This window comes from Sapajus apella, unplaced genomic scaffold (genome assembly GCF_009761245.1).
Source record: "Sapajus apella isolate SASKATOON/1434 unplaced genomic scaffold, GSC_monkey_1.0 scaffold15, whole genome shotgun sequence".
Taxonomy (NCBI): domain Eukaryota; kingdom Metazoa; phylum Chordata; class Mammalia; order Primates; family Cebidae; genus Sapajus; species Sapajus apella.
This window is the reverse complement of record NW_022436955.1, coordinates 20,168,706-20,192,893: the sequence shown is the minus strand read 5'-3', so window position 1 is coordinate 20,192,893 and position 24,188 is coordinate 20,168,706. Positions and strand designations below refer to the sequence as shown.

Here is a 24,188-nt window from a genome sequence, read left to right as displayed (position 1 = left end):
TGGAGTACAGAACCTGCAGGATTGTTGCATAGGTACATACATGGCAAGGTGGTTTGCTGCCTCCAACCCCCCATCATCTGTATCTGGCATTTCTTTCCATGTTATCCCTCCCCATCCTCCTCACCCTCCTCTGTCTCTTCCCTAGCCCCTCCAACAGACCCCAGTGTTTGATGTTCCCCTAGATTTTGAGTTCCAGGGTTTTGTTCCTGAGCACCTGGGTATGTGATGGTTGTATTAAATTACAGGAGGAAGAATGGAGAATGAACAATTGGGGCTGGGCCTTCTTGATATAAGGTACCATAATTATATGACTTTGAACTTATAATGAGCTTTGGGCTAATAAAGGCATAATTACCTATGCTCCATCTCTCCTTGGTAATTCAGGAAAAATAAAGTGGAACAAACATTCAAGAGTTCAGTGTTTCTCAACACTTGAGTCCAATAGTATTGTGGAAGACTTTGACAAATATGCAAATGTCAGATATCCTTTTTGGCTTGCTGTCAGATTTTTTTTATGCCCTTCTGTGATTTCTTCTGCTTCTAAATTTGTAGGCAGACATGAATTTGGCAGTTGCTATAGAGAAGGGAAAATTATAAGATATGACGAACTTCTCACTGACTAGATTTATCTCTGAAATGCATTTTCTTGCCTCCTAATTAATTACAACTTTGAACATTTAGGTAGCAGATAAATTGAGAGAAGGCTTTCTCCCCTTTGGCTGCAAAGATCATAATATAGTGCATAGTACTTCAAATCAGGTAACCCCAAACTGTGGTAAGTAGAACTATGCTTTTCATAGCAAAAAAGGAAAAGTACTTCAAAATAACTGGACAGTGTTGAGATTGTAACAGTTGTATGATTCTGATGAAGATAATAGTAAAGATTTCTGTTGGATAGAAAACATAAAAAAGTATCTGTAAAAAGTTAATAGAATTCAATGTTCAAGATAGCTTGTAACTGAAAACCTTAAACAAAGGTTATCTGCATGATGTTGTTTGCCATTAGGTCCTTATAGCCAGAAAATTCAGGTATGGGCGAGAAAGGGGGAGAAGAGTTTTCTGAATTATTAAAATGTGTAAATGCACGCATCATTGTGTACCTCCCCCTTTCCTGTACGTTGGTTCACATGTAGGTTCCAGAAAGGAACACATGAAAGTGACTGCTGGGGGTTTATTAGCAAAGAGGAAAACAGATCCAGCCACTCAGTCTCTTTCCCTTTGAGAATTTATTCTGCAGAGCAAAACAGAATCAAGGTTTGCAAGGACTGTAAGCAAAACCTTGCCAGCAAGGTGGATTCTGCACTGTGGATTCAAAAAATGTCAATCGCAGCACCAAATTAAGGCAGTGGGGCTGGGCTGAGATTGATGACACTCCACAGATGCTGGATGCTATCTGTATTGTCAGTCTAAGGAGCACAAAACTGTCTCACACTGATTTCATTCCCATGTCTTGGCTTGCTGTTCAAGCAAGATGTATTTCCATGTGTTTACTGACATTACTGACATTTTAAATTTATTTTTGAAATAGTTTGTGCCCTCTGTCCTGTTTTCTATCATTTTTTAAAATTTAAGACCCTTTATAAATTTAGCATATCATTCATCTAAGCATAAGTTATAAATTTCTTTTCCGGTTTTGCACATATTACATAATTTTATGGCCTTCTAAACTCATCGGTAATTTAGTCTGTATGAAGTCAAAACACATGTCTCTCCTTCATGGGCATATTTAGGGACTTATTTAGGAAGTCTACCACTAATCCAAGATTCTAAAACCATTCACCTGATGTCTGTCTAGGCCAGTTTTTCTTTTTTTTGCAGCATAACTATTATTTTATAATTCCATGATTGACTGTAATGCAAAGTGAGATATATAAATTCAAATTTAATACTTTTTTACAATTATTAACTTGGTAATTTTTGAAATAATTGATCAAAAACTGCAGTGGGACCTGTGAACATGCTCTGCCAGCTAAAGGTGCGTGCCCTGGTCCATGGATTTGGCCATGCACTACAGCTTTCTGGGAGTACAATGTCACCTTGTGCAGGAGTGCCAAAATCATGGTCAAGTTCTTCTCATTTGGCATCAACATTTTCTATCAGCATGGCATATATCCATCTGGAACCTTTACTCCAGTGTGGAAATATGGGCTCACCATGCTTATAACTACTAATTTTGAGTTCATAAAATACCTAAGTAACATGGTGGAACAACTAAAGCATTGGCTATACAAGTGTTCAGTTCAGAAACTGACTGGTCATCTCAACAACTGAAACTGGCGAGGTCCTTGAAAGATGGCAGTTTGGCCTTAAGTGTGTTAAGAGTGCAAAAGATCATCTTGCATCCAGAGAATAGTCTCAGAAAACCATCCAGGGTGCCATCTATTTAGTCATTCGATAGATCACAGCTACAGTGACATGTCTGCTACTGTTGGAAGTTTCTTGTTCTTTTGTTCTACTGATTTATACAAAGATTTGGTTGTACCTGAAAAATGGGAAAAGGAATGACCAATTCTGATGAAGTTTGTCTTTCTTTATTTACTATGTAGTCCACAAAGGAAACAGCATGGTGGTCTACAGAGTTCTTGTTAATGACTGAGGATGAGATGAAGAAAACAACATAATTGTAATTTTCAAGTATGATTTTCCTGAAACCAACTCACCCATAGTTGTTTTATTTCGCTGGTTAATTTTTAGATGGGAAAAGCCATTATTTTACTAACCGTGTCTAATTGTTCTCTTCTTTGGTACTTCTTCGACCTACATTAGAGATGACATAATGAATTTATTGCACCTTGTTGGAAAAGACCGGTTTTTTGTCAGCATTATAATGTTATTTCCTCTGGCGGTGGTAACTGTAGATGAAAAAACTTTTGCTATAAAGCTAAATGCTTTCATAAATCAGACATTTTTACTAAGTAGCTTGACTCAGTATAGGTAGAGCGATATGTAAATATAAAATACAGCAAAAGAATTCTGAATACCCAAAATCTTTGTTTAGAATCTAAAAGTAACTAATAATGCCTAAGCTGTAAAATGTTCTGGTAGGTCCTTTTGTCATTTATTTCACTGTAGAGTTTCCATATTTAATACATTTTAAATTGTTAGATTTTAACTTCTGTAACTTGAATCTATGAAGCAGGGAATATTTCTACCATTTAATTTCTTGTGATACAGAACTCTTAAAATTTTTTTGTGTTTTATGAAATTAAGCTTTAAGTAAAAATGAGAAAATAAAGTTTCCGTATGTTTAAAAAAGGTTTTTAAATAAAACTGGTTAACCATATGAGACTAGGGACTCTGTTTATGTCCTCAAACCTGACACAATGTACAGCCTATGGTAGACTCTAAACACTTCCTGAAAGAATGAAAAATAGCACCTCTAGCACCTAATGGCTCACAATAGCATACATGAGTCAGACTTGCAGGTTGATAGAAAGCTCGTAACTATTAAGTTACAGAATGAATTCTGAGAGATCTATAGCATTTAGCAAGAAAAAAAAAGGAAACTGAAAAATCTAGAATCTAGAAACTATACGAATTTTAAAGGCTTTTTTAGAAATGCAAATCAAAACTACATTGAGACACCATCTCACACCAGTTAGAATGGCGATCATTAAAAAATCTGGAGACAGCAGATGCTGGAGAGGATGTGGAGAAATAGCAACACTTTTACACTATTGGTGGGAGTGTAAATTAGTTCAACCACTGTGGAAGACAGTGTGGCGATTCCTCAAGGACCTAGAAATAGAAATTCCATTTGACCCAGCAATCCCATTACTGGGTATATATCCAAAGGATTATAAATCGTTCTACTATAAGGACACATGCACACGAATGTTCATTGCAGCACTGTTTACAACAGCAAAGACCTGGAACCAACCCAAATGCCCATCGATGATAGACTGGACAGGGAAAATGTGGCACATATACACCATGGAATATTATGCAGCCATCAAAAATGATGAGTTTGTGACCTTTGTAGGGACATGGATGAACCTGGAAACCATCATTCTCAGCAAACTGACACAAGAGCAGAAGATTAAACACTGCATGTTCTCACCCATAGGCGGGTGTTGAACAATGAGAACACATGGACGCAGGGAGGGGAGCACTACACACCAGGGTATGTTGGGTGGAAATAGGGGAGGGACAGCGAGGGGTGGGGAGCTGGGGAGAGATAGCATGGGGAGAAATGCCAGATATAGGTGATGGGGAGGAAGGCAGCAAAACATACTGCCACGTGTGTGCCTATGCAACAATCTTGCATGTTTTTCACATGGACCCCAAAACCTAAAATGCAATAAAATAAAGAATAATAATTAAAAAAAGTAAAGACACATGGCATTTATTCTAACCCAATAAGACAGCATGGAAGTGGGAAATTCTAATCTTTGTTTTACAATCTGAATTTAGTTGCCGATCTTCTAGACTTGCCACATCTTTAATGTAAGAATTTTCATTTGCTAAAATGCTTTTGTAGGAAAGCCCTGGGAACTACATGTTAACATATACAAAGCACTTAATAGAGTGTGTGTTAGAAGAGATCTTGTATTCATTCTAATTGTACTTTCCAACACTTTGCTCTCTAAGCATTCTTCTAAGGTCCTGGGAATTTGAGAGTTCTGTCATTATGTGACTGCATGTCAGTTTCAAAACTTGTGTTTCTAACATAAACTTTGATATGTGGGCCATTTTAAACTATCAGAATGTTTACTATTCTCTAATCCATCATTATAGACCAAGTGTAGAATTAGGCTGAAAGAAATGCAGACTACAAAGTTTCAAGTGGTTTGCAATTGAATATGCTGTTTTACCCATTACTACACACCACTAATGCAGTTGTGAGGAATCCTGCATCACACCACACTGCAGCAGATGCATATGTCTGATGCTCCAATTAAATAAATCCATATTCTCTCCAATATATGAACAGTTAGCAATGTTTAAATATGGCTTTTGAATTGCCTTTTTTCAATGAGGCAGTTATATATTCACATGTTCACGTAATCTAAACTAAGATGGTCACATGATATTCCGTTGCCCAGGGAACATGCTGAGTGAATTGCTAAATGATATGAAGTATAACAAAAATCAAAAGAAACTAATTGTGTGCCTACTGGGTAGTTGTGATACAGCCACTGTTTGAGAGCACATGCCAAAGAAATAAATTACACACTAAAGTGATTTCTCTTCTTCTTCTCCATAGACAGATGGACCCGTTGATATTACTCTGTGAAAAACATATTGTGATTAGGAACAAATAATATCCTCGCATCCTTTTTCTAAAAGGCTCAGCATGGTTCTTTTTACAGAAAATAAAAATATCTAACAAATTAATGAAATACAGAGAAAAGAATATCATCGTAAGTAAAAAATATATATACTGACAATTTCTGTCACTCTTCCTGCTGTAGATGTCAACTGCTAAAACTTTCAAAAGGAAACTTGACAAGACTAAATGCTAACAGAAATAACTTAGACAAACCAATCTGGGCCTCTGCACATTTTACAAAAACATCCACTCCTAAGCAAAACCTTAAGCCAATCTAGTTTTCATTGTCTACTGCATTTCCTTCTTTTCCCACAATGTGTGCTTTCCTTACAAATGCTTAGAACTCACTTCTGTATGTAAACAAAGGTAATTTGTTCTACTTTGATTTAAATTAAATTAACTTTTCCACTAAAACCTGAAAGTATCTGCATTTTTTTAGATTAATAAATTAAGATCTTATCTTAATAAAACCTACCATCCCAAATGCTGGAATGCTGACATTGTTTTCTGTAGAATACAAGTAACTTGAAAGAGTGGAATCTTTTTTTTTTTTTTTTTTTTTTTTGAGACGGAGTTTCGCTCTTGTTACCCAGGCTGGAGTGTAATGGTGCGATCTCGGCTCACCGCAACCTCCGCCTCCTGGGTTCAGGCAATTCTCCTGCCTCAGCCTCCTGAGTAGCTGGTATTACAGGCACACACCACCATGCCCAGCTAATGTTTTGTATTTTTAGTAGAGATGAGGTTTCACCGTGTTGACCAGGATGGTCTCGATCTCTTGACCTCGTGATCCACCTGCCTCGGCCTCCCAAAGTGCTGGGATTACAGGCGTGAGCCACTGCGCCCGGCTAAGAGTGGAATCTTTAAAAGTATACTCAACTTTATTTGAAATATGTTAACATATTTACTTGTTATTAATAAGTCTAATTTTATTTTTCTGTTAACTCTTAAAATGTTAGTATTATATGTTGAACTAGTACATGATATTTGTCACTTTCATGTACACATGATATTAATGTTTTAAGGATCATCAGAAAAACAGTCACAATTTCTTTTTTCACATTCAAATGCCTATTTAATTGGGATTATTTGGTCTCAAGTACCAAATTTTTTCAACTGGATTATCTGCAGGTAATTATTGCACAAAACTGGAAGAACACTTAAAGAACCCTACAGGTTAATAGGATTCACCGTGTGAGATCCTATGAGAGTCTGTAGTATCTTCACATTAGCTTAAGACTAATATTTATACATAAACTTTCAAAAGGTGAATTTTACCTTTCATTTTTATATCTTTATCTCCTATCACATTTGACACAACAGGACAACCATTTGTTGAGTAAACGAATGAGTGAATGAAGAAAATACAATAAGCCCCACCCGCTTTCACAACCTTTTGTCTAAGCTAACCAGTATGACCCATTCTCTTCAACCGTACTGTGTCACTTGATAACTAGATATTTGCCAGTATAGGAAATCAAGTTCAAGCGCCAGTAAGTAATTTCCTATTCTTTTATTCAGAAAAACAATACAGAAACTATGTTTTCTAAGTAATTGCTATACTATAATTTTAGCTAAAATCAATATAACACGTTTTTCATGTTCATTCTATTTTTTTTTTCTTAAGCCTAACCATACAAACCTAAAACCAAACTTTTAAAAAGCAGGACTTTGTTTCAACAACAATATGGTGGAAACAGATGCAGTTAAGTGAACTTTCCCATGTAGAGAAACTCAGATGGACAGAAGAATTATTAATAATTGAAATTAAAATGTAGGTTTCTAGATGAATATATATAGTGGGCAGATATTGCCATAAATGTTACTTTTGAGGAAAGGATTTTCAGCAAATATGTTAAACTACATTTAAACTGAACTCTTATTTCCTTTATAGTTTTCTTTACCATGAACCATAAGGGAATTCTGATCAAGGTGCTTGGTGATACGGTGCCGATTCCCCAAGCCCCAGCACAAGGTTGTTAAGACTTCCTAGTGCCCAAATAAAGACAGTGGCTTATGCTCTGTATTATCTAAGCAACATGGGAGTACAGCTGCCTCTGGAAGAGCTGCCTTTGTTGACATCTCTCGTCTCAGCTGCCTTCCCTACTGCTCTTTCTTCATGCTGTGATGAGCACTGTGTGTCTTACATCTGTAGGTTTTGGTAAAGTGGTAGGTAGCTTCCAGGCTAGGGAGTCCTCTCCTGCAGGTCACTGAATTCTCAAGAGCCCTGTAAGTAGCATCATCCCTGTTGCAACTCAAGTTGTTTAAGACCTAACGTGACTGTTCACTCTCTAGATAAGATCGCTTTCTCATTGCTGGCATATCCCCTGCAATGCCAATCAAATACATTGAAAAATAAGTTGTAAACTTCTAACTGGCAAGGAAAACCAAACATGGTATGTTGTCATTCAAAAGCAGAAGCTAAGCTATGAGGATGCAAAGGCTTAAGAATGACACAATGCATTTTAGAGAATTGAGCAAAGTGTGGGAAGGAGGTGAGAGATGGAATGCTACAAATTGGGTTCAGTGTATACTGCTCAGGTGATGGGTGCACCAAAACCTCGCAAATCATGACTGAAGAACTTACTCATGTAACCAAATACCACCTGTTCCCCAAAAGTCAATGAAAATTTAAAAAATAAAGAACAAAGAAAACTCATGTTCTCATTTCAAAACTTACTCAGTATTTAAAACAATGTGATACTGGCATAAAGATGGCTATATAGACGAATGGAAAAGAACTTATAGTCCAGAAATATAAATCTATGGTCATTGATTTTTTACAAGGCTGCCAAAAAAAAAAATGGAGAAAGCACAGTCTTGTCAACATATGTTTTTCAAAGAAGTAAATGATTTATGAACTTGGCTGTCTCCATGCCTCAGCAGCAGGCCCGGCCCAAGTCTTGATACTCCACATTTATAGGCACCATTTATGGTGTTAACCCTGGTGCCTACAAGGTCTCCTACACTGGCCTCTGTGGAGGGCTCTCTCATTCTTCTCATGGGTAAAGATACTGCAAGCGAAGTCACCCACCACCGAGTCCTTGGGGATGGTCAAAGGGGATCTGTACCTGGAACTGCCAGAGAGAAACTATAGAGTGCAATTTTGTTTCAAGAAATAAAAGGTACCAAATTCAGCCACAAGAAGGACTGATTTCCACTACAGAAGCAATCACACTTCTGAAGATGACTGGATTGAAATCGATCCTGGAAAAACCTAGGAGCCACGTGTTGAAGATCGCAGGGCTACATAATAGACACATCTTGGGTCACCAAGTCAATACTGAAGAGGGGCAGCACCATCCAGAAGCACCTGGCTTGAACAGGTTCAAACTAACTCTGGGGAAAATCTATGAAATTCTGAGATATTGCCAGTTCAAACTGATTTCCCTCACATTCTTGCAGTTTAAATCTAGGTCAGTGATGGATATTTTTGCCAAGGTTCTTCAAGGCTACTGTCCCGGCCACCTAGACTGACAAACACAAATGAGCAACAGAAACTATAAGGAGGGATATTTTTGGGGAACTTTGTAGTCACGTTCCTGCTTCCAAGTTGTGGAAGGAAACCTTAAGTCAGAAGAAGAAGGTGCCTCATCCAGGGAACTAGGCACAGAGAGGTTTTTACTGCAGTACACACCCACGAATCTGCCCTTACATGGTCGTATGTGGACAATGGGTGACAGCATGGCACTGTCTTGATTCACTACAGTTCTTTTAAGATCAGGTAGGACCTAGAGTGGTCAGAGGTCATGGTTGGTCTTTTCCTGGCTACCACCAGCTGTTTCCGTTTTCCTAGTACACTGTACAAATGTTATGCCTTTCTATTCATTCACTGACCAGAGCAAAGTGGGAAAGCACAGTGTCACTGAACCTGACCCTCCCAGTTGATGGCTCTCACTGAGCACAGCACTTGGCTGAAAACTACTGCCATGTACAAAGCAGCATCCCCTTGTATGAACAGCAAGCATTCAGCAACTTGTCTATGATTTGACAGAAAGATTCATTCCCAGACTAGAGGCCAGGCGCAATGGTTTACGCCTGTAATCCCAGCATTTTGGGAAGCCAAGGCAGGTTGATCACGAGGTCAAGAGATCGAGACCATCCTGGTCAACATGGTGAAATCCTGTCTCTACTAAAAATACAAAAGTTAACTACGAGTGGTGGCATGCACCGGTAGTCCTAGCTACTCTGGAGGCTAAGGCAGGAGAACTGTTTGCACCTGGGAGGCGGAGGTTGCAGTGAGCCAAGATGGCGCCACTGGACTCTAGCCTGGTGACAGAATAAGACTGTTTCAGAAAAAAAAAAAAAAAATCATTCCCAGACTGAAGATGGGAAAACTCAGAACCCTCCCATCCCCCACTGAAGATCTCCCAATAGGATCAGCTGAGGTTTTTATTGCAAATACATCACAGCTCAATGTCTCCCCTTCCCGGTCTTACTTCCTTCCCAGTGCTCTAAGAACAGATACCAAGAACCCATCTCAAATTTGTCCAAGCAAAGCTCTGTTTCAGTGCCTGCATCCCAGAGAATCTGACTTAAGCAGACAGGAAGCACAAATGGACTGGAGTAGGGGATTTAAATGTAGGAGCTGGAGGTGGCATCCAGGCTGTCTGATTTTGTGTGTATTTCAAAGCATAGTTGTTAAGATCACAGACCCTACGGGCATGGCCTGGCTCTGTCAATTACTAGCTGTGTGATTTTGTTCCAAGTAATCTAACCTCAGCATGCCTCAGTTTCCATGACTGCAAAATAGAAATATTAATAGCACCCAGCTAATTGAATTATGAGAAGGATACATGATGTAACATCCAAAAATAATGTAAAAATGTCCTGGTCCATAGTGAGAAGTTTAATTGCTTAATTAAATGAATTAATAAAATAGAGCAGAAGAAATCTGATTTTTCAATCCTGCTTTGTCCTCTGTTTCTCATCTCTCTTTGCCTCAGGGAGAATTCATTTTCTATTTCTATTTATATTTTTATATCATTAGCCCTTGATATTCAGTTAGTATCTTTATATTACGCTTTCCTTCGATTACCATAAAAAGGCAGAACATAAAAAAGGGGAAAAACCTTGCTACTGAAATATTCCTCCCAAAGGATATAATAAAAAGAAGGTATTCATTAAGTTCAGAATATCACTCTTTATAAATTATTCCTTCATAACTGTCTTTTCCTTAGACATATAAAAATACTCCAATGCTATAGGAAGAGAATTAACATGCATTTCTTCTTCACCATTGAAAAATAACCCAACAATATGTCATGAATCTAAAAACAATATGTGTTTCATTTGCATTAGTTCTCAATCTGGGGCAACTTTGCCACCCCACTCCAAGGGGACATTTGGCAATAGCTGGAGACTTCTAGGCTGTCAGACTAGGTGGGGATGGTGCTACTGGCATCTAATGGTAGAGGCCAGGGATTTTGCTGAAAACCCTACAATGCATGGGACAGTCCCCTCACAATAGAGAGTTATCCTGCCCAAAACCTCAAGAGTGCCAAGGTTGAGAAATTGACCTACATAGAGTATCTGCATAATTTGTTCACTCCCTATGAATTCTGAAGACACTTATTCAGTTTTGATGACTAACTTTTAAAAATAAAAAGATATGCTTAAAACATATTGAACATAATTATGTTCAGGATAATTTTGATTATCAAAATGCTAATGGCTCCAGTCTGATGTCAATATTGCCCTTCTGTCTAGCTGAACAGGTTTTCTCCTTTCCTTAAGTGCAAGGTCATCCCTTAAATTGTAGATTCTTGTCTGCTGTGTGCTGTGCCAGCAGAGATCTGAACTGATTTGAATACATGGACACACAAGTTGGAAAGGATCTCTATCCATTCCAAGTGAACCTCGCTTGACTTGATAGTATTGTATGTACAGTCTGAAATGTCAAGAAGATCTGAAATGTCAAGAAGATAAATACTTTGAAAAGCAAGCATCAAAAGCCTTCTTATTTCCTCTTTTATAACGCCGATCATGTATTGCCACATTTGAGCTGTTATGATGTTGTGATATGGCTCGATAGAAAGGACCCTGGGAATGTTCTAATGTGGTCAGAGGTCATACATAAAACCTTCATGGATGCTCTGGACTCATCCTTGAGACAGGACATTGTATAGTGTCGCTGGACATTATTAGCTTCATAAAATTATCCTAAGACTCAATCATTATGTTGGACTCAGTGTTAAGATAGGGCAACCCATCCCAGAACATATTTCACCTATCCTACTCAAGATTACCTAGATATTACACCCTGCATATGTTAGCTATTTATCCTGATGTTCTTCCTCCCCTTGCACCCACAACAGGTTCCAGTGTGTGTGGTTCCCCTCCCTGTGTCCACGTGTTCTCATTGTTCAGTTCCATTCTTGTTTCGTCTTAATTTTTTCTTAAACCTAAAAGAAGCCAGTCATGGACTTTAAGCAAGAATATGATATCCCTGAGCATTATTTGTTTCATAAAATTATTCTAAGACTCAATAATTCTTTTGTACTCAGTATTGAGACAGTGCAACCTATAATGTTCCTAGGCATTAATAGTTTCACTAAGGTTATCCTAAGAATCAACAATTCTTTTGGTTTATGTTTCCCTATTATAAGCTGAGTGTCTAAAAGATGGAGACAGTATATGGTGGTAGAGGGACAGGATATCCCGGTGCCAGGAACAGCAGGCACAGGAATTTCATCTACAACAGAAGAATTTGGGGAAACTGAATAGTCCTTAGAATCAAATTAGATAATAGCATTTTTTTTAGGTGAAGAAAATTAGACCCATCTATCTTTTGAGGTTAAAATTTAATAGTTCAATTCTTATGTTTAATTTTGTGTCCGGGGATACATGTGTAGAACATGCAGGTTTGTTTCCTAGGTAAACCTGTGTCATGGTGGTTTGCTGTACCTGTCAACCTATCACCTAGGTATTACAGTCCATGTGCATTTAGCTATTTATCCCGATCCTCTTCTTCCCCTGGGGCCCCCACAACAGGCTCCCTTGTGTGTTGTCCCCCTGCCTGTGTCCATGTGTTCTTCATGCTCAGTTCAATACTTGTTTTATCTTTAAAAAAAAAATCTAAGAGAAGCCAGTCAAGGACTTTAAAAGATGAGCAGCAGTGTAAGATAGGTAACTTGACTCTTTTTATTTTCCAAGAATATAGTAATAACCACATGAAGAAAAACTGGAGGAAAACAAGACTGGAGGTGGGGAGATCTGTTATATATTCATTAGAGTAATCCAAGTGAGGGAAGCTCAAAATCAAGTAGTTGCAGTAGAAGTAGAGAAGAAGAAATAGATTGGGGGGTTATTATAGAATTAGAATGTATAGGTCTTGGCCATCAATCAAATGTAGAAGGTGGAGAAAAAGAACGGGTATGCAATGCAAGGAGGAGACGAGACTGAGACTGGCTAAAGAGACAAGATCTTTAAACAATACGAATTGGAATCAGCCTAAGAACTGAAGGGAAACTGACAAGTTGAATGGAGATGTTGATGTAGAGGTGACCCTGGAATCCCTCAGCAAAGATAATGGAAAATTTAATTCAATAAGCAGCTTTGCTGCTTAGAATAAATGTCTGGGATAGGAACTTTGGAAATCATCAAATATATGTATAAATAAAGTCAAAATATATTCATTTACTCGTCAAGGTCTCAAACTAATATAGACTGAGACTCAGGTCTCTTGACTTGGCTGTAACTGTGCATAAAATAGCTCATGTTACATTTACAGAATTATTAATATAAATCTATGCATTAAACTGGATTTCCCCTTTATATTCTGGATATATTTGAAATTGCCACATATCTTCAGTTTTAAATGTTTAAACCTAAGTAACTTTTATATTCAATAAATGTATCACATTTTATCTTCTCATATCATAGATGTTTTACTATAATTATTTGTTTGTATTTTATTAATGTAATTCATTTTCACAGAGCAATGCCTACATTAATAAAAAGAAAACACACTATTTGAAAGACTTGATTTTGTCTTGCGTTCCTGAGACAATCTTGGAAATGTGAATGAGAAGTGGGGTTTGGCAGAATCTGGAAGCTTGGTCTTCAATCTGATTGTAAACCACTTGGAAAGAAGAACATCAACCAGTGTAAAGCTTAATGCATCTGCATGAATGGAAATCAATCACACTGATATCTGAGGAACTTATTCCATTTCAAAAGTTAATACCACGTAATGTTGTAGAATAAGGTCACTACAAAGATCAGCAGAAAAAAAATTAAGTTTCACTAAATGCAAAAAGATTATACATTTGCAAAAGACTTTAATTATGTAGTTTTCACTGTGACTTGCATATTATAGATTTGTAAAATCTGAAGTTTTAATTTAATCACAAATCTATAATATTCAAGTCATCACTGTTTTTTTCAGCCCCAAGAAATCTATTCTTCCACTGATGTGTGAAAGATTTAAACAACCAGAAACTCTTAACACTAATAACTTTGTTCTTTTTCCCTCATGCATCTGTACCAGATATTATTGCCCAGAAGACTGAGCAGTGTTTCTGTGCACATTTAAGAATTAAACACTAAAATTCTACTAAATCATAATGCCAACATAAAATGTCTGCTGTAATCACGTCCATCAGATAATTATTCTTTATATTCCATTAAAACTAAGGAGGGAAATCAACTAAAATTGGTATGCAGGAATGTTTATTCTTACAAATTTTTAAAAAGAATGCATTTACAAGTTTTTTTAAAAAGTTAACTGCTGGCCGGGCACGGTGGCTCACGTCTGTAATCCCAGCATTTTGGGAGGCCGAGGCGGGTGGATCACGAGGTTGAGAGATCAAGACCATCCTGGTCAACATGGTGAAACCCCATCTCTACTAAAAATACAAAAAATTAGCTGGGCATGGTGGTGCGTGCCTGTAATCCCAGCTACTCAGGAGGCTGAGGCAGGAGAATTGCCTGAACCCAGGAGGCGGAGGTTGCGGTGAGCCGAGATCGCGCCATTGCACTCCAGCCTGGGTAACAAGAGTGAAACTCCGTCTCAAAAAAAAAAAACAGTTAAATAAGTAAAAAGATAGACAAATGTTTAAATTATGTAACAAACGCAGGCTTCCTACATTGTTTCTAGGCACTACAGCTTTATCATTTTTAACCTAAGCTTGTAAATATGTAATATAAACATGTAAGTGTGTTTGTATGTATGTCTGCTCAGCTGATGACAAATAAAAAAGCAACGAAAAAAAGAATGACCATGTCTGTATACAGCAGCAACGTCAACTGAACATCAGGCTAAATTCAAGTAACCAGAAGACAGACTGTCATATAGGATATGTGTTATTTGTGTCTAGAGAGGAGTATATTCCCTTCGAATCTCTTTGGGATAACAACTTCAGTCATCCCTAGAAAATAGAGATTTCACAACACCAAAACTCCTGCTGCCAGATTGTGTGACGTGGAGGCAGCCAGGTGTACTAGAGAAGAGCATGCCTACTGCGTGTGCGCTCCTGCCCATCCCTCCATGACAACATAATGGATCACTGTCTCTCACGTCAGCCAGGATTGCTTAACAATGAACCCTTTTCTGAGGAGGGCATGATTGTGCTCTGCACAGAACAAACTGAAGTCTACCGTCCAGAATTACATCCACAGAATATCCCTGGTTCCTCCAACATAGAAGGGCCTCATTACTTTGTTTCTTTTCTAGAGCTCCATCTTTTAATCCAATGTCTGTTACCTTTCACCAAAAGACAACTGAGAATGATAGCAGGGAAGCAGAGGGGGAAAAAAAGAACTGTAATAAAGTCAAAATCCTTGATGAAGAGCCAGTATCGTGCAAGGCATACAACATATTTTAAATCTATAACCACATTTAACCTTCATAAAAACACAGTGAGATGGGTATCATCTCTATTTTCCACATGATGAAAACTAAAGCTATGAAAATTAAGTAGCATATCCTGTTTATATAGCTACCTCAGGGCCAATGCCAACTCAAACTTGAGATCATCTGGCACCAGAGCCCATGTCCTTTAAGTTTCATTAGTTTGCAGACACTTCAAGTGATTGAATTTTGAAATAATATTATGTATTTTGACTTGAGTATGTTACTCAGAACAGATAGTGGCTTGTATGTGGATAAAGTTCCTGCTTGTTTTAGTATTTTTTATGCACATTAAAATTTGGGAAAATCAGCCCTTACTACTTAGTCTCTGTATTTGTTGCCTAAAGATGACTTGAATAAATTTAACTCACTGCTTTCTCCAAGTGTGAAGCCATCAGCACTGCTAATAAGGAATAATCATGGCAGATAGTCCATTCTATCAACAAGTCACTTAAATTAAACCACTCATTTCCATCTGAGGCCACCCTCATCCATGTAGGATATTCAGCTTTCTCTCTCAGCCAGGGATTCAGACTCCAACCTGCAAGTCACTTGCACTGATTTTGCCTTGTTTGACAGTTTACATGTAACTTTGGCCCTGGACTTCCAGTAATGACAACAACACTATGCGTTGGTGCTATCCATTTTAGGTGGGAACGCTTTTGTCTCTAAGACTCATTTTAAGGAGTGTGTAGCCCAGTCACTTGGCAAGGGTACCATGATATCCACTGGATCTCAGCCTTCTCTTTCTCCAGTTATTCCCTGCAAGCAATGAAAATATATATATATGCATTATCTACTACTGTTCTTTCCTAAAATTCCAGGTGAAATATGAAATACTTTTTGTTTTTTCCAACTTAGATTTATGGACCCTGTTCAAGCTTCAAATATAATTTTAATTTGGTCTAATCTTTATTTTCCAGGTTACATTAAGCATTATATGCTTGAGATGATTTTTTAACTAATCTATTATAGTTAGGGGAAAAACACAGTAAAAAAAAAGTTGTCTCATTTAGACACCACGATCTGCCTAGAAACATTTCACTAAAAGTAATAACTTGGAATTAATATCACTAACAGTCCTGGTAAATAAAAATAGATATTCAGGAATAATATGAAGAGGATACTAAAATAGCAATGATTTCATTTGAGATCTACAATATAGACCACAGTATTTTCCTAAGTAAATATTGACACTATAGCAAAAAACAAACAAACAAAATGGAGGTTGTGTATCAAAATGTTTGGTATGCTCTGGCTCTCTGTCCCCACACAAATCTCATCTTGAATTGTAGCTCCCATAATGCCCCCATGTTGTGGGAGATATATGAATCATGGGAGTAGTTTCCCCCCATACTGTTCTCGTGGTAGTAAATCTCATGAGATCTGACGGTTTCATAAGGGGAAACTCCTTTTTTTTGGCTCTCATTCTCTCCTGTCTACTACCATGTGAGATGTGCTTTTTGCCTTCCATAGTAATTGTGAGGCCTTTCCCACAATGTGGAACCATGAATCCATTAAATCTTTTTCTTTATAAATTACCCAATCTCTGGTATGTCATTATCAGCATTGTGAAAATGTACAAATACAATGTTGTAGGCCAGTTGTTTAAGCCTGATATTAGGAAGTTAATGTCCCTATCCTTTGAAGACTTCTAAATACATAAGTACAAAGGTATATACATATGTAAATCTTATGATGAACCAAATGTGTATTTTTAGAGTCAAAGTGAGAGAAGAGGAAGACTTGACCATAGAATTAGAGGTCAAGCTATGATTACAAGCTTGAAAATGGAAGAAGAGGACCCTTCTCCTTCCAGACAGTCTTTAAAAGTAGGAAAAAAAAAAACCAAGTAATTATACATATATATAAGATGCATAAACACACACACACACACATATGTATATATTTATATACATATAAAATGAATATACCCCAATCTATAGATTAAATGTCATTAAAAAATTTTAGGATGAAAATATATTGCTGGAAGTATGAAATCCATGGGCATTTGCTTTTACAGTGATCGAAAATTTGTCTTAATTGGTGTGGTGGTGAACCACATGCATTCATTTATCAAAACTCATCAGGTTATCTATTTTGTAACAATCTATGCATTTTATGAATGAAAATTTTAAACTAGAATATTGATAACACATATTGAATAATGTGTACTTAGACATAAGTCTAAAGAAATTTTCATGGTGACAAAGGGGCAACTGAGATGCTCTGTTAGTCATCTAACACCTTTTTCCTTATGTTGACCAATTATTTGAATGAAAATCTCCATCTTTAATTCCGTTTCCTCTCCACACATTGTGCTCTTGAAACCTCTCTACTATCTATATGCATAATTGCCTGTGATGTGGTTGGCAGCATAACGACCTCTAACTATGTTTGATATGTTCATCTGCCTCTTTGTGATATTCTCTTTTGAATCCCCAGAACCTGTGAATGCCACCTCACATGGCAAAAGGGACTTGGAAAATATAATTAAGAAAAAGTGGGGACATTATTTTGAACTATCCAGTGGACCCAATGTAATTACCGGGGTCCCTACAAGGGAAAGAAGGCAGAAGAGTCAAAGTGAAGGGTGTGACAATGAAATCAGAAGTCAGAGTGATGCATCTACTAGTTTTAAAGTTGGGGAAGGGGCCATGAGCCAAGCAATGCAGGTAGCCTCTGGAAACAGGAAAAGCAATCTCCCCTAGAGAGCTCTTCTGTCTGAAGGCTGGGAAAACAAAACTCTGCCAACGCATAGATTTTAGGCCAGCAAAACCATTTGAAACCTCTGCTGTCTAGAATCTGAAGATGATTAATTTGTATTAAGTGACTATGTGTATCAAGGTTCTTCAGAGGGACATAACTAATAGGATATATGTATATATGAAAGGGAGTATATTAGAGATAATTTGGCTCACATGATCACAGGGTGAAGTCCCACGATAGGCCATCTGCAAGCTAGAGAAAGAAGCCAGTAATGGTTCAGAGACCAAAAGCCAAGAAGCTGACAGTGCAGTCTTCACTCTGTGGCCAAAGGCCCAAGAGCTCCTGGAAAACCACTGGTGTAAGTCCAAGTGTCCAAAGGCTGAAAGCCCTGCAGTCTGATGTCTAAGAGCCGGAGGAAGCAAAGGAAACATCCAGAATTGGAGAAAGATGAAAGCCAGAAGACTCAGCAAGCCAGCTGATTCTACTTTCTTCTGCCTGCTTTGTTCTAGCTACTCTGGCAGCTGATTGGAAGATGCCCCCTCCCCACATTGAGGGTGGGTCTTCCTCTCCCAGTCCACTGACTCAAATGTCAATCTCTTCTGGCAACATCCTCACAGACACACCCAGAAATAATATTTTACCAACTATCTTGGCATTCCTTCATTCAAGTTGACATGTGTTATTAACCTTCACACTAAGTTTGGGCAAATTTTTTTTCAGCAATAATACAAAACATATTGCCCCAAGCTTAAGAAAACCCGTTCTGCCCTGACAATTATGACAGTGAACTTTCCTAGATTTTATCTTTACCTTTTATTACCCTCTGTCTTTGTAAAATGTTTTTTTGAAAGAGATTTTAAAAAGCTAGGACTCGAATATTGGATAATCTGCCATCATTTCAAACAGCATTTCAAATTTTTAAACATATATTTTAAAACTTAGAACCCCCTTTAATCTTTATCAGTGCTATGTTTTGGCTGTGTCCCCACATAAACCTCATCTTGAATAGTAATCCCTATTTGTCAAGGAAGGGACCTGTAGTAAGGATTATTACATGAATACCCCTAATCTCCATGTATGGAGAAAGCGAAGTGATGGGGTCACGGGGGAGGTTTCCCCCATGCTGTTCTCATGACAGTGAGTCTTCACAAGATCTGATGGTTTTTTACGGAGCTCTTCCTTCTTGGCTTGGTTTTCTCTGTCACCTGCCTTATAAGATATGCCTAATTCCCTTTCATCATAATTTTAGGTTTCCTGAAGTCTTCCCAGCCATATAGATCTGTGAGTCAATTAAATCTTTTTCCTTTATAAATTACCCAGTCTCAGGTAATTTTTATAGCAGTGTGAAAACAAACTAACACACTCATCTTCTTACCATGGTTAGGACAAGCAGCGAAGCACATGGCCCTCTCCCTCCTGACACTGGCTTCCTGTGAGAATGGCCATGTGGTGTCACTGGTGATGGGGACAAGAGCACTATGTACAAAAGGATATTTGTCAATATCAAGTAAGATAAAAAGAGAGGCATATGATTTAAAAACTTTTAGCATTATTATTTTCCTTGTGCACATATCTTGGTCCTTCTGTAAAATATATTTCTAGATGTAGCCTGTTCTAAATATGCAAATAATATGGATATCTGGAAATTGCCTAGTGATTTGCATTACTCAGATCCCAGGCATTATTTTACAAAATGTTTCTATGATTATGCCATAATTTTATTGCCAGATTATGTGAGCAAAATATATTTGTATCTTCCCAAAGGATTTCAGAGATAGATTCTGTGTACTAAAGAATTTTTCTTTCCTTTCTTCAGTAATGTTTTAAAATAAATCATTCAAATGAGTTCTGCTGCATAATGTGTTTTTTATTTAGCTTTTTACTTTTTCCCCCCATAAGCCATGCTTGGACAGATACTTTTAGAACGTTTTAGCAGTTGAAAAATATTCAGAGCAAAACTGGAAAGAAGCATTTGCCAGCCTCCTCCATTAATTTGCCAACTTAATGCTGGGGTGTATGAGGAGTACTATCAAGGAAAATAAAGGCCTCTGAAGCTGTTAATTAGACAACTATTTCTTGTTTCTGCACTGATTTATTTATTTTTACTCAAGGTCATATTCAAAGTCTTAGCCCATTAACTGCTAAGTTTTGTCTTGAGTGCACGCTACCGAGACTGATTAATAAATACTTAACAACTAATATTCATGACAACAGATTGGTCCATAAGGAAGCAAATTTTATCATTTTAACCAAGTAGTAACAGAGCTTATGAAAGACCCTCATTCAATTTAATGTTCTCAGCACACTGCTGTCTTTTTTTGGTCTGTCTTTTTCAGGTAATTCATTAAGTGACTTTTAATATTTTCTAAATAGTGCAGTCCTTTAGAATATAATTTGCTTAAAGTATCCTATTTTCAACAATACTCTCATTTTGTAGCTAGTTGATTCTTTTATTGAGTTTTTTTAAAAACAATCTCAACCTTATGATAAGTTTTAAGTACATTTTGCCAATTTTAAATTTTTTCCTAAAACTATGTGTAATTTGCTGCCATGATGTTTCCTCATCCTCCAACACTTTAATGTACATTTTCTTTCAGTAAGTATATTACCCTATGTAATGACGGCACCCATCAGCTAAGTCAGAAAATCAGTTCTGCCAACAGCTTCGAAGGTACCCTCCATAGCAAAGGTAATCAGTTTAGCATTTAGTTCTCCTATCTCTTTATTCTCCTGTAACCTAAAATTTTCTTTAGTCTTACCCTACTACTTTGAAAATCCAAGGCAGTTGCATTAGAGAATGTCCCTCCAATTTGGGTTTCTCTGATGATTTCCTATGATTAGAATTAGACTCAGGGTAGGTATCTGTGGCAAGAGACTGTCAAGAGCGGCGCTGCAGTCTTCTCACTGCATCTTTTCACATGATGTTTGGTTTCTATCTGTGCCATGGCTGGTTGATGTTCACTGGATCCCATGGAAAGATAGTGTCTAGCTTGAAGTATACTTAGTTTTCCCTTTACAATAAGTATGTGATGTGGAGTTACTTTGAATCTGTGCACACAGTCCGGTTCTTTTAGAACTTCCTATGAAAAATCAACCTATTTATTCATTCAAATGGGAGTGTAGATGTGTAGTTTCATTTTTCTATCCGATGGATAAATTTGTTACTTTCATTACCTATGTTGATTCTTACTTTTTCCCTTCAAATAAGCCTTCCGTATATTCTTATAAAATTGTTTTTACGCCAATAGATTTAAGGGTACAAGTGTGTTTTTTGGTTACATGGATGTATTACATGACACTGAAGCCTGGTAGTACAGTGCAACCATTATCACCACAGTTCACATTGTACCCATCAGGTAGTTTCCATCCCTTGTCCCCCTTGATTCTTCTGATCCATGACCATAGGATGTATTTCCATTTGTTTGTGTCATATATGATTTCTTTCAGTTGTATTTTACAGTTCTTCCTGTAGAGGTCTTTCACCTCCTTGGTTAGGACTATTCCTAGATATATTTTTTTGTAGCTATTGTAAAAGGAATTGAGTTCTTAATTTGAATCTCAGCTTGGGGTCTCTGTTGTCTTATAGCAGTGTTACTAATTGGTATACACTAATTTTGTGACCTGAGACTATACTGTATTCATTTATTAGATTTGGAAGTCTTCTAGAAGAGTCTTTAGGGTTTTCTAGGTGCAAGATCATATCACCATCAAATATAGTTTGACTTCCTATTTTGCAGTTTGGATGCATTTTCTTTCTCTTGCTTGATTGCTGTTACAAGGACTTGTAGTACTATGTTGAATAAAAGTGGTGAAAGGGCATCCTTTTCTTGCTCCAGTTTTTAGGGGAAATGCTTTCTACTTTTCTCTGGTCAGTATAATACTGGCTGTGGGTTTGCCATAAATGGCTTTTTATTATTTTGAGGTATGCTCCTTCCATGCCTAGTTTGTTGAGGTTTTGTTATAAAGGGACACTGTATTTTATCAAATGCTTTTTCTGTGTCTATTGATTGTATGGTTCCTGTTTTTAATTTTTATGCGATTAATCACATTTATTGAGTTACATATGTTGAAACAATCCTGCATCCCTAGGATGAAACTCTCTTGATCATGGTGGATTATCTTAAAATGTGCTATTGGATTCAGTTTGCTCTTACGTCATTTAGGATTTTTGAAGCTGTGTTCATCAGGGATACTGGTCTGTAGTTTTGGGTTTTTGTTTGTTTGTTTGTTTTTAATGATTGTGTTCTTTCCTGGTTTTGGTATCAGAGTGGCACTGGCTTCATAGAATGAGTTAGGGTGGATTTCTTAATTTTTTGGAAAAGTCAGTAGGATTGGTACCAATTATTTGAAGGTCTAGTAAAATTTGTCTGTGAATCTATGTAGCCCTGGGCTTTTTATTGTTGTTAGCAATTTACTTATTACTGATACAATCTCATGGCTTGCTATTTGTCTATTCAGATTTTATATTTCATCTTGATTCAAGCTAGGAGGATTGTATGCTTCCAGGAACTTATCAATGTCCTCAAGATGTTCTAGTTTGTGTGCATGGAGATGTTAAGAGTATCATATGGTCTTTTGTATTTCTGTTGTATCAATTGTAGTATCTCAATTTTCATTTCCAGTTGAGCTTATTTGAATCTTCTCTCTCAATCTAGCTAAAGATCAATTTTGTTCATCTTTTCAAATAATGAGTATTCTGTTTCAGTGATCTTACGTATTTTTTTGTTTCAATTCCATTCAGTTCTGCTCTTATCTTCGCTATTTCTTTTCTTCTTTTAGCTTTGAGTTTGGTTGTTTCTCTACTTCCTTGAGGTTTGAGGTTAGTTTGTCAACTTGTGATCATTCAAAATGTTTTCATATAGGCATTCAATGCAATAAACATTTCTCTTAGCACTTCTTTTGCAGTATTCGAGGTGTTTTAATAACTTTTGTCAAAACACTAGAATAGTTGGGGGACTTCAACACTTAGCGTTTTAAATGAATGGTATCATTCATTTAAAAGAACTTTCAAATTTTCACCTTGATTTCATTGTTAAGCCCCAAATCACTCGAAGCATATAGTTTAATTTCCATGTATTTCTATAGTTGAGGGTTCCTTTTTGAGTTGATTTCTAGTTTTATTCCAGCATTGTCTGAGAAGATACTTTATATAATTTTGATTTTTAAAAATTTATTGAGACTTATTTTGTAACTGAAAATATGGTCTATCTTGGAGAATATTCCATGTGCTGATAAGAAGAATGCATATTCTGCAGTTCTTGGGTAAATGTTCTGTAAATTTGTTAGGTCCATTTGTTTTAGAGTATAGTTTAAGTTCAATGTTTCTTTGACTTTCTGCCTCAATGATCTGTCTAGTGCTGTCAATAGAGTGTTGAAGTCCCCCAACTATTCTAGTGTTACTGTTTTCTTAGCTGTAGTAATTAATAAATCTGGGAGCTCCAGAAGTAGTCCATATTTAGAATGGTAGTATCTTTGGAATTGATCCTTTTATCATTACATAATCACCTTCTTTCTCTTCGTTTTATGATTGTTGCTTTAAAGTCTGTTTAAACTGATATAAGAACAGCTGCTCCTGCACACTTTCGGTTTCCATTTTCATGGAAGATTTTGTTTCTACTTCTTTCCCTCAAGTCTATAATAATCCTTATGTGTTAAGTGAGTCTCTTGAAGACAGCTTTGGTTTGTGATTTTTTAAAAACCATTCTGCCAATCTATCTTTTAAGCAGACCATTTACCTTTCGCAGTAATATTGAATTTGAGGTAGTGTTCCATCACCATGTTGATTACCATCTACTCTGTTTTCTTCATTGTGTTATTATTTTATAGGGTGAGTTTTATGATTTCATGAGGCTTTATTCTGGTGCCTACTGACCTTTTGTTTCAAGATTTAGAATTCCTTTTATCATTTCTTGTAGGGATGGTCCTATGGTGACAAATTCCCTTGGCATTTGCTTGTCTGAAAATTGTATTTCTCCTTCATTCATAAATATTAGTTTTGCTTTTACAAAGTTTTTGACTGAGTGTTATTCTGTTTAAGGAGACTAGAGATAGGACCCCAATTTCTTCTGGATTGCAAGGTTTCTGCTGAGGAATCTTATTAGTCTGATTGATTTTCCTTTATAGGTTAGCTGATGCTTTTGTCTCACTGCTCTTAGAATTCTTTCCTTCATGTTGACTTGAGATAGCCTGATGAATACATAACTTGATGATACCCTTTTAAAATTAATCTCCCAGGAGTTAAATGACCCTCTTTTATTTGGATGTCCAAATCTCTAGGAAAGGCAGGGAAGCTTTTCTCAACAATTCCCTCAAATACGTTTGCCAAATTTTTTGCTTTTTCTTCTCCTCCTAAACACC

At 36.9% G+C, this 24,188-nt stretch overlaps 1 pseudogene; it reads left to right on the top strand.

Annotated features, from left to right (window-relative positions):
• Positions 1-253: 253 nt before the first annotated feature.
• LOC116555844 lies at positions 254-2,868 on the top strand (annotated as a pseudogene).
• The last annotated feature ends 21,320 nt before the right edge of the window (positions 2,869-24,188 follow it).